The 15975-nt window shown below is 50.1% G+C and overlaps 1 long non-coding RNA gene across 1 annotated transcript in view; it reads left to right on the plus strand.

Moving 5' to 3' along the window:
• The first annotated feature begins 7401 nt into the window (after positions 1 to 7401).
• Positions 7402 to 15975, plus strand: part of LOC131482378 (uncharacterized) — an 88011-nt gene continuing 79437 nt past the window's right edge. Inside the window, exon 1 of the long non-coding RNA XR_009246940.1 lies at positions 7402 to 7490. This is a non-coding gene — a long non-coding RNA (uncharacterized LOC131482378). The remainder of the gene's footprint in view (positions 7491 to 15975) is intronic.

The following is a 15975-nucleotide window of genomic DNA, read 5'->3' on the forward strand; positions in this document are numbered from 1 at the left end:
CACAGAGACCTTGGCCATGGCATTCTTGGGCAGCATTCCGTGGTGTAGGCTGTGATTGGCAGGGTGGACCATGGCTTGGGACAGCTGGGACTCCCAGAGTGACAATGGACAAAGGATGCTTTGAAACACAGCAGGTCTGGCTGGGCCTCTTCCCCAGAGGCCTTTGGAAAGATGAGCAGCCATCCCTTTGGGGTTGAGTCATTGTCTGAGCAGAGGCTCTCTCTGCAGAGTCTCAGAGCGACCCAGGACGCAGCTCCCTGGATCCCAGAAGAAACCAAATGTAGAGTGCAGCTGCAGGGCCTCCCTCCCTGGAGGAAGCTGCCTATGCAGTCTGCCTGGGCGCTGCATGTGCCAAGAGGGGAATGCCCACTGATGATTTACGTCGACATTTATAGAAAGCATGCAGGTTTACTCATTCATAAAATGGAAGAACAGTATGTTTTTTGCCCTGGCGGGGCCATGGGGTGGCTCTCAGGCAAGTGTGGCTGGATCATTTCCGGACATGCCCTGATTTGCCCCATGGGGAGAAGGCCAGGGTTGCATGGGAACGGGGCCACAGATGGAACCCCGAGTGCGGAGCGCCGGCCCCGTGGAATGGAGCCAAGCTGCAGGGTTAGCGAGGGTCTGCCTTGGTGCTGCTGCCCCAGGTGCTTCCCTATCCCTTGCCTTCTCTCTGATTATTTTTTCCCAACTCTAGCATTTCCTGGTCATATGTCAGGTGCGGTCAGTGCCACGGACAGGAGGGCCTGCAGGTGCCTGGTGAGAACCAAGGAGGAAGGATCTGTGCAGTCTGAGCCCCCTGCCACTGGTAGCTCTGTGGGAGACAGACTTGCGGCCCTTCCCCTCCTTAGCAGTCTGTGTCTTGGTTAAGCGACCGATGACTCATATAGCCAGCATCTTGTCGGCGTCTGTACTCAGCAGCCTTGCCCCCGGGGGACCGGGTGGCGGAGTGGGTGGGCAGCAGAAAGCTGATGCTGTCAGAGGCCACACTGGATAGGAATTAGATTCAAGGGTGTCCAGCCCCCAGCTCTGGCGGTGGAATGGGCATGGATGGCGAATGTATGTGACAGAGCTGGTGGCAGATGCGCCTGGCGTTGGGTGCCAACTTCATCTTCTGAGCAAAGTGCAAAGTGGTGGTGCGTTTTCTATTTTCTTGCCCTTCTTTGCAGCTAGAGGCCCACGCAGCATGGGTCTGGAGCAGAGACGAGTTGGGGGTTCAGATTCGAGGATCCCCTTGGCCACCTGTTCCTGGAACTGTGGCCCCAGCAACTTTGAGCATCCCAGAAATACCCCCTAGGAGCCTCTTTTGGGGAGAGAGGCGCATAGGAGAAAGAGAAAGAAAAGAAAGTGGGGGTGGGTAGGGAAAGGGGTCACTGGTGTCTGCAAGTTTATCTGGGAGACCTGACAGGATCCTATTCAGCACAGGTGCAAACACTAGGCATTTATGTCTCAGGGTTCTGGAGTCTGGAAGCCCACCAGCGATGGGTCTGGCATCTCAGAAGCCCGTATCTGTGGCTTGCAGGCATCTGCCTTCCCCTCTGTATTCTAGCTCCTCTTCTTGTAGAAACACTGAGTATGTTGGGTTAGGGATTGCTGCACGACTGCATTGGACCTGTATCACCATCGGAAGGCCCCGCCCTCAAACACAGTGCTGGATTCCAGGGATCGGAGGTTTCCCTGCGGCCACAAACTAGCCTAGGCACAAATAGAGACTCCCTGGTCTTATGTCCCCACAGCAGAGTTCTGAGATGCAGGGGTCATCTCCCCCGTTGACAGAGCAAGCTGAGGTTCACACTGGTGGCGGTCTCTGGCTTCGGTTTCCTAATTCCGAAATTGCATCACATAAGCAAGAAAAAAAATGCAAGGTGGCCAGAGGGAAGGAATTCGCCAGTCAGGTTATGTTGTGCTGGCCTCAGCAGCCCCCTGCAGGCTCCCTGGGGGACCTCGCCATTTGGCTCCACTGGCAACTGAAGCCCTAGATTAATAACAGCTCTCGATTCCTGTTGCCACAATGAGCTGGCTCCAGTCTTCTCTCCCGGCCATCTCTACCAGCACCAACTTCCCACATGGGGCTGATAATCCCATCTTCTGCAGGCCTTGTGCTCCTTCTGAGCCCAGGGAAAAGGGTAGATTTTGTGCCTATCTCACCTGGAGAATCCCTTGTGCTGGGATGTCTGGCTTCCTGTCACCCTGCCCTGAGTTGTTCCAGGTGGGATGCGTCTGCCTTCCCGCCTGCTCCAGCCTCTTGCACGTCTTGAAGGACATGAGACAACGCTCACCCTTTGCTTTTGGATTTAGTAGCTCCTTTGTGTCTGCACCTCTCCCCCCCATCAGGAGCAGCCCAGGGAGAGTGCCTTGGGCACTGTTTTGGTGTGAGGCCCTCTGCAGGTGCACTGTTGGGCATGTCCGGTAAGCTGGCAGTAAAGAAGGACCTCCCAAGTGTGTGCTCATTTCTGCCTTCTCTCAATCAGGGTGACTTGACAAGCTTGTTCTGGATCATGTACGTGGGTGTGTGCCCTTCAGCAAATCTCCTGCCTTGGGGAACCTCAGTTTTACCTTCTGTAAAATGGAAGTGGAGAAAAATCTCATGAACATTCGCTACCAGATCAGTGGAGGGGGACTGAGTAACAGAGCAAAGACTCAGGCAGCTTGGCACCCACCCTGAGGATGGTAATAGAGAGCCGTGTATCTGGGCTGCTAAAAACTGCACAGAAATCCACAAAAATGTCAAGAATGTGGTATTTAGAGACTCATGGTTCTGCCTTGTGCCTTCAATTTTTTTTTTGCTCTCAGCTCCAAGAAACTGCTCTGAAAGGGGAAGTTGAGCCAGCACTTTCCAGTTGCTTCCATGAGTTTCCTTGAGTTACTGATATTCCTGACTAGGATTGTGTAGGAAGGGGCGTCTCAGCCCCTTAACACAGCAGATTCTTTTCCCCAGGGTAGCAGGACCTGCCGGGGCCAGTGGAGGTGAGGAGGTGGCTCCTCTGCTTCTCGGAAAATCCCCTGCTTTTCCAGATATTTCAGCAGCCTCGGGGTCTTCCTGAAACACCCAGGGAAATGGGGTCGTTTGCATTCATTACAAAAATGATATAAATTTTTAAAAAAGGAATGAAAAGACTAGAAACCATTCAGAAGAGCTCTTGCTGGCATAATGTGGTAAAGAATGAGTGATAAGTCATTGCAAATAGGAATTTATGAGTTCATGTTAATGATATTTAGATGGACGGAGGCATGGATGTGTGGATGGATGGCTGGTTATACATGTGCATGGATGGATGGTCATTTGTATGCATGTATGGGTAGATGGATGGTTGGTTGAATGGATGGATGGATGGATGGATGGATAGGTGGATGGAGGAGTGGGTAGATGGATGGATGAGTGAATGGATTGATGGTTGGGTGGGTGGGTGAGTAGTGGCTAGAGGAACAGACAGGCAGACAGACACATGGGGAAGGAGGGTGGGTTCTTGCTGGGAGCATTCTGTGGGTCCATAGTAAACATGGAAAATTACCACTTGTATCCATCATTGTGAAAATTAGATTGGAGGGTGGAAAGCAGGGTGTTTGCATCATCTTAGGGTGTACCCTTCAATGACCGTTAATTTGGAGGACAGAAAAGAAAACACAAAAGAAAGGAGCCCTCAATAAGACATAGCACCTAAGCAGTACATCATGCAGACCCCTTCTCCCAGGAACATTCTACTGAAAGAGAAACAGGTGTGTGACAGGACAGCATTTATTTATTTATTTATTTATTTATTTATTTATTTATTTATTTATTTTTGATGATCTTTACATAGTTGAGTAAAGGTCTACAGGAAAGTAGGTAAGACCATTGTTTCCACATTTTCTTTTTTTCCTTCCTGTATCTGGGGGAAAGGGGAAGATAAAGGGAGAAGTCCCACCCAGCCTCCCAACCATCCTAGGGTCCCTGATGTGGAGCATGCTCCGGGGGCACTGCTCAAGTGATTTTGATAGTTTAACAGTTCTGAATTGCTGCCAGTCTTGCCACTCCAAGCATGATGAAATCTCTCCAGAATCCACTGGCTGACATTGGCCACCTTAGAGACTCTGTTTGCTCAGATTTTCACTGCCAACAATTGGCTGGGGTAGTAGATTGATTTGTTCTGTTCTCCATCCTCTGTTACGGTACCAGGTGTCCTCTGCAGACTCCAATGTACCGCCATATTCTCCATGTGCACCTGGATATGCTGTCCACTGCTCTGTCTAAGCCACTGAGCAGGCCCGGCTTGGACGTAAGCACTCCACAGTCAGACCATGGAACCTGCAATTTTCTCCATGATTGGAGTTCTGAGTCCAGCGGTTCAGTTGAGGGATCCCCAAAGAAACCTCATTTGAGGTGATCCCTGACCTGATTCTTGAGTGTGCTTGCCAATACAGGGTCCAGCACAGTCTGCTGCCCCAATCAGCCTACGTGCGCACTGGTGGTTGCAATTGCTGGGTCAGTTCTGTCTCCAGCCTTAGGACAGCTTTCTTTTAAATGCCAATGTCATGAAAGCCTAGGAAGGGTTTGGAATGTTCTAGATTGAGGTGATTGTGGAAACTCAGTTCTGTACAGACGCAGGATTGGATTCCTGCAGCAAGGACCTGATTGGATCAACTGGCCCTGGTTGGAGGCTGAGCAGAGTGCCCAGGTAAACTGGTGGGCACTGCTGTTATGGTTGGAGGTATGGATACATCCAGGCAGTGTGCCCTGCTGTGCTGAGGGGTGAAGGAGCCTGCTGTGTTTGTGTGGAATTTACTCTTCATGAAAGTAAAGTGTCTGTGAACAGTTCTTTCACTATTTCTGCAACTTTTTAAAAGTTTGAAACTATCCCAAAGAAAAGGGGAAAAATTTAAGAAGGCACAGCAAGGAGAAACGGGCTGCTCAAGCTCTCCTGAGATTCTGGCTTGCGTTAGTTTTGCTTGACACCATGAAAGATGCGGCATCCAGTTGATCAAACAACAAAATCCCACCGCTCTTGTCTACTCCCGCTGGCCGGCTGCCCAGTACCAACTCCACTCCCAGTACCAACTGGCTTTAGCTCAGGCAGCTATTGCAATGTGTAACACCTTTCTTTCTGTTGGTCCACATGGCTTCTGTCTGCTCTTCATTGAGTCTACCTCTCCGGGAACCTAGCCCGGGATAGATTCCTCACATGCACCAGGTCAGCTTCACATGTCTGTGTGTGAACCTCAAATACTTCTAGCCCTTTGTCTGCCATGAATGTGTTAGGACTATACTTCCTGTCTGGGTTGAGAGTGTGGGGGAGGCCAGAGATGCAGAGATGGGCAGGGTCATGTGGCCTGTTATGGTCAGTAGGGATGTGGCACCTCTGCACTGGGATCTGCTCTGCTCTTCCATGGTGACCAGGCTTGTTCCAGTGGCAGATCCTCCATCCACCTGGGTCAAGCGATGGCCACGTCATGGAGCATAGCCACAAGCTGGCTTGCAGGGACCTCCTGTAAAAGTAACAAGAAACACATCTTTAATTCATAGAGATTTGGGGGTTCTTTATTATTCAGTTGTGTCCTTCTTGTACACTGCTTCACGAATGTTTCTTTACTTAGAATGTACGCTTCCTTCCGCCCGGCAAATTATGATTCCTCTTTCAAAGCCCCGTTTAAGTATTGCTTCCTTGCTGATCTTCTCTGTAGAGTTGGTGGCATCCTGTGGGCCCTGCTGCTGTTTGACCCTTCCACGTATCAACGATTGACTGTGTAACAGACACTGGTGCTGCATACCAGGTCTTGACGCAGCATGAACACAGCCCAGATCTGTCTTTCTGGGGCTCACATAAGGAAGACGGTGTGTGTTGCCAACCAGAGATGCAGGTTCCCTGATGGTAGAACACAGACACAGCCCTGCTTGTGTCCCATTCGGTGGCACAGAGGAGGAAGCCAGCAAGGATTTGCTAAAACACAGGATGGGTACCCTTCTCCTTAGCACCCCCAGCCCTCCTTCCCAGGACTGCAAAGCATTGCATCACTGCCCGGGTTTCGCCACCTGTGTTTCTCCTCCCTCCCTGGATCAGGACACTGATGTTCTCCAGTTCTCGGTTTGTACCAGGGCTGCTGGTCACGGGCAGCAGGTGTCTGCGGAATGCTGGTGCTCTCAGCTCACAGGACCGAGGCCTTTTATCATTGTGAAGTCATTCCAACAACAGAACTGCTCATGTTGTGACAGTCACCAGACGATGTGAGATTGGAGACTTTCCAGCTGCAGGTGCTGCTCCTCCTACCCCATGGGCTTTTTCCTGAGAAATGGTGGTGGCCTGGAGACAGTCTTGGGTCCAGCCCTGGATCTCCTGGTGACTCATTGGTCAGTGCACTTTAGGCCTTGGTGTCCACATCTGTGAAATGGAGGTGGACCTAAGGCTATCTTTGCTTTCCCATCGCCTTGAAGGCTGCCTAAATGGGTCATGGAGGAACATGGCTCCTGTTTTCAAGGGCACGGCTGAGACCAGTTCAGGACTGCTCCAAGCTGCTGGACACCAAGTCCTGTGGCCTAGACTCTGGGAGACCTTTCTGGCATTTGGGGAGTGGGTGTAGGAAGACTGGAAAGGGTTGTTTTCCAAACTGTACCACTTCCTAGTTACAAGAGAAAAAGCTGGCAGAGGAGTGCCAAGCCCCCAGCCCTGCCCCCGCCTGGCCCAACGCTCCAGTCAGCCAGCACTCTAACTAATGAGCTGAGCCGGAAAGCTCAGGCTTGCTTGCTTCTCCTGGGAGCCTGGCACGGAGCCCTACATGCTGTCATTGTCTTGGGGACAGACTGTCCTCCCTGCCCCACCCCCACTCCAGTGCCCTAAGTGGCTCGCATCATCTGGTTGGGCAGCTTTGCTCTAAACCCAGCTGGTACTCTGGAGCACCTGGAGCAGGTCCCCATGGGGCAGTTGCTGGTGGGCTGGCCTGTAGGGGTGGTGGGGAAGTGTTGAGGGGCTGACCTGCACTTCATTCACTACTTGTTGTTGGTTGGTATTTGTCTTCCAAGGGGGCGGGGGTGTGGTTGCAAAATAAATCTTAGTTTTTTTATTTTTTTTTTCTGTCTCCCCAAAGAAATCATTGTGTTGTAATGCAGGGACAGCCTGAGCCGATGACATTTTTATAGAGCTGCCTTTAGGGAGGACGGTGGTGTCTGCTTGGGCCATCAGAGGGCCAGTAGATTTCTTTCTCTTTCCCCATGATTGCCCCCTCCCCCTTTCTCTCACAGCAATACAACTTCAGCTCAATACTTGTCTAGAATTCTCAGTGGGGCTACCTAGGCGAACAGGGGGTGGGGGTGGGGGATGACATCACATCCCCACGAGCCGATTGGCTGCTTCCAGGCTTCAGGAATGATATCATCTTAGTTTCTATCTCCCCACCCCCCCTTTGCTCCCAGTCCTTCCCTGGCCTGGCAAACCCCCGCCCCAGTACCCCACCCCAGGATACCCAGTTGCCTTGGAGACTACAAGTTTTCAACCTCGTTGTTGTCGTCGTCGGCAGGAATGGTAATTAATTATATGTGTGACATGGGAGTGAAGGGTGCAGGGAGAGAGATCCGGGCTGGACGGTTTTGAGGGAAGGAGTTGGACAACAAGATAATGAACAAAAATAGGTTACACGCCTGAGAAGCCGTTGGGGATGGCAGTGAGGGTGAGGTCACAGCCAACAGTGTATGCGATATGGAAAACTGAAGATTCTCAAACGTCAAGGAACGCTCCAGATATTCTTAACCATCGCCCCCCACCTCCCCAGGCCGCTCATTAAGGAGACTTGAGGAGGTGGGGGCTGCTATACTATCTTTGGAAGTGAGACCATCCTTATCTGCTCCTCCTGAGGTGTAGACACCAAGGGTGTAGGCTCTGTAAGCTACCATCACTCGGGGAGCATAGTTTCTTGAAACAAAGCAAAAGAAAAGAGCCAGGTAAGAACTCCAAAAACACCAGAAACAAAGACTCATTTCTCCAGGCTTGGTGTTTCAGGCCCCTCTCTGTCCCTCCTGTCTGCAGCCCCAGGAGACAGAGCAGGCGGCAGGAGCTGCCCTTCAAGGCTGCGCACGGTGTGTGCCTCTGCCTGGGTGTGCAGACACTGTGTTAACTGCATACATCTGTCATGGGCACTCGGGGACACCGCTAGGCTAGGACAGTTCAGAGAAAGCAGGATGAAGTTTTTCCTTTTGGACCTCTTCAAGTTCAGGAATTCAGGATTTGGGCTTTAGAACATTCACAGAGCACGCTTATAAGGCATCTTTCTTTGGGATTTATAGTATCTGCCCTCTGCACCCAGCTCCTGGCTCTTTTGGTCTGCCCTGGGCTTCCCTGGAGGCTGTTCCAGGTAGTTCTGAACCAAGTAGGAATTAGGTGAATGATGAGAAGAGATGTTATAGATATACCTCCTGGCACTTGTGCGTGAACTGAAACCTGTTGGACAATGGAGGAGAGTCTAGAGATGAATTTCGGAAACAGATTCTTCGTAACATGCTTGTGGTGGAGGCTTGTCGTGTTTTTCACACACCAACACATTGGGAGTTGGCTGTTGCTATCTTCTCACTCCTTTTGGTCAGAACTTCTGTATTTTAAAAGTTTGTCTAGACTTGGAAGAGAACTATGTAGGCTTGTTGCTGGGTCTCCAGGGGGATTAGTTCCTGGATATCCCAGGACACTTGAAGTCTTGGGTGTCCTGGTTCCTTTGCTCGAACAGTAGAGTGTTTGCTTGGCACCCATGCGCATCCTGCTGTCTACTTTCAATCATCCCTGGATGGCTTGTAACACCTAACCCAATGCAGATGTGATGTGAGCAGTTGTTACACAGTGTTGCCGTGGGGATAACGACAGGAAGTCTGTGTGTGTTCAGCATCAATGCATTTTTTTCTACTCAATATTTTCAACCCACAGTTGATTGAGCCCATGGGTATGCAATGCACAGATACTAGAGAGCTGGCTACATGCCGTGTATACACAATGGATACACATACACACACGCTTGTATTTCTGTGTGACTGCGTTTCCTTATTACTGTTTTTGAAGTTTTCAAGGGTTGTACAGTGATTAGCTATTAAAAATGCCACCAAAGAGAGGAAAAGGCTGTTTTTGTTTGTTTGTTTGCTTGCTTTTTTTTTTTTTCACAAAATCAGTCACCGAGCAGGAGGTCCCAGAGGGCAGATGAATGTGCCTTCCAGGATGAAGCCACCACGTGCGGCCGGCTCAGGAAACAGGGCGTGCGTTTGTCCCGACAAGGTGGGGATGTGGACAGCTCTGCACTCCAGTGGCTTCTCTCCCTTTCTGCCTTGACCCAATTTCTCAGCTTTACAGGGAAAGCAGGATCTCCCTGTCCCAGGAAGAGAGGCAGTCTCAGGCAGCCTCCTGACCTGCTCTCCTCCCTCTAAAGGGAAACGTGGACATTGGTCACAAGCTGTCAGCTTGGAATCCATAGGGTTTCACCCTAAGTCAGAATTTCCAAAAGCTGCCACTTCCCATCCTCTAAAGTCCTCATGTCTGTCCCCAGAAACACTCTTGTTATCCAAGCTGGAAAATCTGGAGTCATTTCTGGCTAATCCCGTTAAGCCTGGTCTCAGGAGAGTCACCAAGCACAGCTCCGTTTTCCTTCCAGGAGTGGGTGGGTGTGCTCACCCCACCTGAGCCAATGTTTCCGTTGTCCTAGCCCAAGCTCTTGCCTTCAGACTTCAGCCAAAATGGCATCTCCCTCAAGAAGGTGTCCTGGATTGCTCCTTCTTCCATAATAAGCAGCTAACCTGGATAGTTGGACGGGATGGGCCCGTATTCCAACAAGGTGTCTAACCTAGGGTAGACTTTAATACTCTCATTCACCCAGATCATGCAGTCACATACTGTTTGGCAGATCTGGTTTGGTCTTCCAGCCAGATTGCAGGCCACCAGAGACTAGGGTCTTAGCAAGGTCAACTATTGAAGCACAATACAATTTACTGGTTAAATTGAAGGAGGCCATTTTCTTTCTTGATAAACTATGGCATACTACCCTCAGTCCTTCATAGATATTCTCGTAAACATTGGATCCAAATGCCTATTGCTTAACAGAAGCTAACTGTCCACTCTTATACTCTTGTTCAGTCTAATCTCTCCTGTGTCCTTGAAGATATGAAATTCTAACTAACTCTAACTTTACTGTGTCGTTATTCTATTAAATAGTGCTGAATTCTCATAATTGATTTGCAAGGCAAGACAGTCTAATGTTTGAGAGGAGCCAAGTTCTTCAATATGGCAGCCACTAGTCATGTCTAGAAACATAAATTTGAATATGTGGAGCAGGCATTTGGCCTTGTGGTTAAAACACTTCCTGTATCTCTGAATCTCCCACCAAGTCCTCGCTAAGCTTTCGATCCCACCTACCTGCTTATGCGCATCCTGGGATGTAGCAAGCGATGGCTCAAGCGCTCGGGTCCCAGCCACCCACATGGGAGACCTGAATCATGGTCCTGGCTTCTGCTTTCGACCTGGCCCAGCCCCAGCCGTGTGGACATTTGACGAATGAGCAAGCAGAGGGAACATCTTGTGGGGGGTATGTGTGTGTGTATGTATCTATCTCTCAAATAAAAATAGATTCATAGAAATTATACAACACAGTATAGTTAAATAAAACTACAAATTATAATCCCGAGTCACACCGATCGGCTTGTCAAGTGCCCAGCAGCCACATGTGGCCAATGAAAACTCAGAGAGAACGCATCTTCCACTGCCACAGGCTCTGATGATAGCGCCCGCCAGTTGCAGAGCCCTGCTGTGTCCCTCACCACCTGTGTGACCCTAAGCAGCCTGTCTGACCTTCTGGACCCTACCTCATCAGGGTGTTTGAGTCTCAGCTAATTCATGCAAAGCCCTTGCAACACTATCTAGAACATAATCGCTGTTCCATTAAACCATAAGCATTCCTCAAAAGGAATGCTTAATGGGGGAGGTGGGCAGGGGCTATGAGCTCAGTGGGAACCCCCACGCTTCCGAGTCTTGGTCACCCCAGGCCCAGGAAGCTCTGCTGTCTCTTTTAGGCCAAGGGCAGCATGCGGAGCCGCTGGAATGAAACATAATCAGGCTGAGCATTTTTTCTCGGTGACCTAATGAGGCGGCATGGCTGCATGACCGTCAGGCAGAACGTCTGTGTGAACTGCAATAGAGTGCCTATAAACTTCCTGCAAGGGAAGATAATCTATCTCAACAGCTTCCTGTCTCTCTGCGGCCAGGCAGCGGCAAAATCGATTTAGCACGTGGAGTGGCCCCAGCGCCTCCTGCCTGGGAGGAGTGACCGCAGTGGAGCAGGGGAGTGAGGAAGCTCTGGAGACGAGGGGGCGGGCAGCCTGTTCCCTGGGCTTCTGGGACTTGGGTTCTCAGCTGGACATGAGGAAGACTTGGGGGTGGCCCATGGGACAAAGACTGGGCCACTCCTTTGCTCCTGTTAATGTACCTCGACACTCGTTCTCAGGGCCTGAAGCCCAGTTATCTTGGCTTCTTGGAAACCTCAGTTCATGTTTTAGCAGGAAAGGGAAGAACAGCCTGCTTCTGGACCTGCGGAGAGCTTCCAAACCCCTGCGTAGTTCTTTCTGGAAGGCCCTTGCGCAGCTATTAAAACCATCTTGGGCGAGTTAGCTGGCACCTCGTAGTGGAGTGCTGGCTTGCGTCCCCCCTGCTCTGCTTCTAACCCAGCTCCCTGCTCCCGTGCCTGGGAAGGTGGTGGGTGATGAGCCAAGCCCTTGGGCCCCTGCCATTCATGTGGGAGACATGGGTGGAGTTCCTGGCTGCTGGTTTTGGCTTGGCTCTAACTTGGCTGCTGAGGCCCTAGAGGGAGTAGGCTAGTGGATGGAACAGCTCTTGCTTTCTCCCTCTGCCTTTCAAATAAGTAAATAAATTTCAAAAAAGTAAATCTTTAAAAAAGAATCCATGGAAAGCGGAATTGAAAGATTAATTTAGATTTTAAAAAGTTGTATCAGAGGCTTTATTTTAAGCAGAAACTGCTACCAAACACAGTCAGCTTACAAAGTGAAATTCAGAAAGGCCCTCTTCCACTTGCCAGGGAGCTAGAACTTTCTCAGGCTGCACTGCACATCTGGGTCCTAAGCCCCATTCCCCCAAGGTATCTGCAATGGGGTGATGGAGGTGGGAGGGGCCACCAAGCAGGGGTCGGGACCTTCTCCTGCAAAGGTAGCTGGCTCAGTTTGGCTGGAAGTGTCACCAAGGGGGTTTGGGCCCCACTTCTCTCTGCACCCCTCCTCAAACATCTTGTACCCTGTCTTCGTTGTAGACTACACCGAGTCCCATTGGCAGCTGTTCTTGGGAGCCACCCCAGAGATGAGCTACTTGTACCAGACAGTGATGGTTGCAGTCTATGCAGATGGCAGCCTGTATGGGCCCAGAGGCAAAGTTAAGGCTGTCCTGTGGGTATTGATATAACCATTAAAAATAAGGAATAAATAAAGCCTTCTTCATTCCAGGGCGATTCAAAAGCAGGTAGTGGGCTGTTGTTTGTTGAGCTCTGGTGTAGGGAGTGGCCTGCTGGACAATTGCTATTTCATGCAGGTGGAATATGTCGTAGCCCACAGAAGTGCTATGTGTTAGGTGCCATGCCGGGAGGCTGAAATTACAGATGAAAACCAAAACAAAGCAATGTTAAACACAGGCGATGTCTTGTCTCTACATTTGTAAAATAAAAGATGTGTTTCTTTATTTGAAAGATAGAATTACAGAGAGCAAGGGAGAGACAGAGAATGACCTGTCCACTGACTCACTCCCTAGATGGCCGCCACAGTCAGTGCTGGGTCAGGCTGAAGCCAGGATCCAGGAACTTCATCTGGTCTCCCTTGTGAATGACAGGAGCCTGGTCACGTGGGTCATTCTCCACTGCCCTTCACAGGTCTTTAGCAGGGAGCTGGAGAGGCTAGGACACAATTGGTTCCCATATAGGATGCTGGTGTTACAGGTAGTAACTTTAACCACTCTTCCACAATAATGGCCCCATACTGTCTTTGCTAATAGTCCATTTTCTACGGGGACAGTAGATTCAGGGAAAATGACCCTTAAAATACAAGATCATAGATAAGTGCTAGGGTACAGACATCTATGGGTTGGAGACATGTAGGCTGTCTTTGACACCTGGTGAGTGAGTGTGTGTGTGTGTGTGAGCAGAGGGAAAGGGGAGGGAAGATGCCAGCTGCCAGACTTCAGTTTAAATCTTAATTAAGTAAAGTAAAATTAAATAAACAAAAAAACACAGTTGTTCACTTGCAACAGTCACATTTAACAGCTGTGCTCAGTAGGTGCCTACCACATTGGAGAGGGAGAAATAGCAGAGGGTGACAAGACAGGAAGGTAAGGCTTCCTGGTTCAGGCGCTTCCGGATTCATTAAGACCTTGGGAGTAGGACAGGAATCATGGCAGCTGAGAGAAAGGAACCGGAAGAGCAGGCCATTCCAGGCTGAGGGTGTGGTCCAGGCAAGGGCACAGAGGTGGAGAACAGCAAAGAACCCTGAGAGTGGAGGATGCAGGCCAAAAGGGGGCAGGAGATGACTCTGGAGCATTGGCAGGGTCATGGGCTGGGTCACGTGGGCCCTGATTGGTTTAGTTCTGGTGCAAGGGATTGCTAGGGGGCTTGGCATCCAGGATTTGTGATTGTCTCTAACAGAAAACAAGAGACTGAAGCTCAAGTTTAGTTGTGCCCAAGGCTGCAGAAAGGGATGAGGCTTCGTTTAAATCAAGGTCCCAGCATTCCTTCACCTGTTCATCCTCTATCCCTCACCGACGGCTCCCATACTCTGCTACTGCATCCTCCTTGGCTCCCCAAGCCAAGGAGTCTCCCCAAGAGACTGTGTCTCTTTCCATTTTATTCCTCAAAGTTCAACCACAATGTCCATTCAATTGCTCCATTGTTGCACAAATCATGTTTCCCATGCCCAGTGGCTGTGTGTGGTGGTGGCTGCCATACTGGCCAAGGCAGGCTCAGGAAGTTGTCCTGGAAAGAGCTGGTTTAGATGACATTGAACTTGAGAGCAGCTCTCTCTTCCTTGTCTGGCTTTGGAAAACTGTTAGATAGGAAAATAAAAAGCCAAACCAAGCCAACTTGGGTCACCGCCTCTTGGCGCACTGGGCAAGAGAGAGCAGGAACCCAGTGAGGCTGAGGTGGGGACTTCATGCTTTCCTAATATTACTAAGCAACCATGTTCTGCAATCTCCAGAGCCTGCCCCAGAACTTTGTTTACCAGGAAGAAAACACTTGAAAAGGAGACTATTTGGAGGAAATGCGCCTTGGAGTAGCAGGTTTTTTGGTCCCTACTCTCTCCCCCGCCCCCCTATTTTCTTTTAATGCTGTTTTGTTTTTCTTCTGGGTTGTTCAAGGTACTGACCTAGCACCCGGCCCCCTTTGCCAAGAAACTCTTTCCCTACCTAATTAGCCTGTGGTATTGTTCATGGGTTCTGGGAAGGGAGGGGAGGAGGGGAGAGGGGAAAGGGAGGAGGGCTGAGCTGGGCAGGACCAATGGGGAGTTGCAATTAGCTGGAGAGGGTGCATGGAGCTGGGGCTGGTCATTAGATGCCCAGGTCTTGAAAAGCCCTCTGTAATTAATTTTCTCCTGCATTAATTAGAGCAATGTTGGAACTGGTAGAAAAGGGAGGGGCTTGTTGCCCCCAGGGCTGCTTTTCAGGGCAACTTAAGGGAAAGACGGGTAATCTTTGGGAGAGTTGCACTGAGGTCATGGCTAGCGTTTTCAGGAGGCGCTGCTGCCTAAGCTGGGAGAATGCAACTGAAACACTGTGTTTCAAGGAGCCTGAGGTTTCATTTCAATATGGGCCAGGTGAGAGTATAGCAACCTGGAGGGTGCATGTATGTGTATGCAGGTGCATGTGTGCAATACACACACACACACACACACACACACACACATACACACACACCTTCTCCAACCTTTGCTCATGATTTTTGAGGTGATAAAACCATAGAACTTTCCGCAGAGCTCCCTTGGTTCTACAAACACAGTCATACTTCAGCGCAGATCCGAGCCCAGCTGCTTACACCCCCTCATGGAACTAACTCCCTGTTAGCCTAAGCAGAGGATGTGACCCTTGATTCCCGTCTTGCAGGTGAGCATCTAGCAGACTCGAACAGCCCCCAGATGTGTATGCCCCTAGTCTCGGAGTGTTGACATTGATGTTTAGAAGCAGGAAGTCACCACATTTCTAGAACTCAATGCTGTTTCCCTGGCCCTATTAGCTACTTTTAGGACGTTCCAACTGAGCACACTTTCTTCCGGGTTCTTATCCTGTAAAGATTTTATTAATTTGACCAAATGAATTTATAGTTGTATTTCGGCTGGTGGGCCATTTTCAGCAGGCAATAAACCATGTCTTAAGCCTATCCCTGCGTCCAACTTGGCAAATTTGGTAGAGTCCTAACAGGGTGAGTGAGCCAATTATTCCTGTTACTACTGTTAAAGCACTCAAACCAGGTACCTGGTGGTGTGGACGCCTCCTGTTTGTTGAGCATTCAACAGAAAGGGTGAGTGGGAGATAGATAGCTCCTATTGGTAATAGAATAGAAGCTGGTCACCACAGAGCAGGGTCTGGTCAGCTTCTGTGGGAGAAGATCTATGACCCAATCTTAGACCTCTGGGCTCAAGCAACTGTGAAGCTAGATCAGAAACAAGAAGGCTGAATCTCTGGATACAGATTCATGGTCCCAGGTGTTCCAGCTGCGTGGCTATGGCTCCAGGCAGGCACTGCCTTTCTCCACTCTTCTGTTTGGTAGGCCGGGGGTCTCTTCAGTAGGACAAAAGTTGTGGGATTACCGTCCTGACTCCCTTCCCTGGCTCTCATCTACAAGTCTTCAGCAGTGGGAAGGATATTTGGCCCACTCTGTTGGAGCCACATGAACCTTATACCCTTCCAGGTAGAGAGGAAAGACGAGAGCACAGCAAAAGAAATGGGAAGAGTGTGGGGTGCAGGTTGTTGGCAGGAAGTGGGGTCAGGAGCGAGGGCGATA

This window comes from Ochotona princeps, chromosome 17 (assembly GCF_030435755.1).
Source record: "Ochotona princeps isolate mOchPri1 chromosome 17, mOchPri1.hap1, whole genome shotgun sequence".
NCBI lineage: Eukaryota > Metazoa > Chordata > Mammalia > Lagomorpha > Ochotonidae > Ochotona > Ochotona princeps.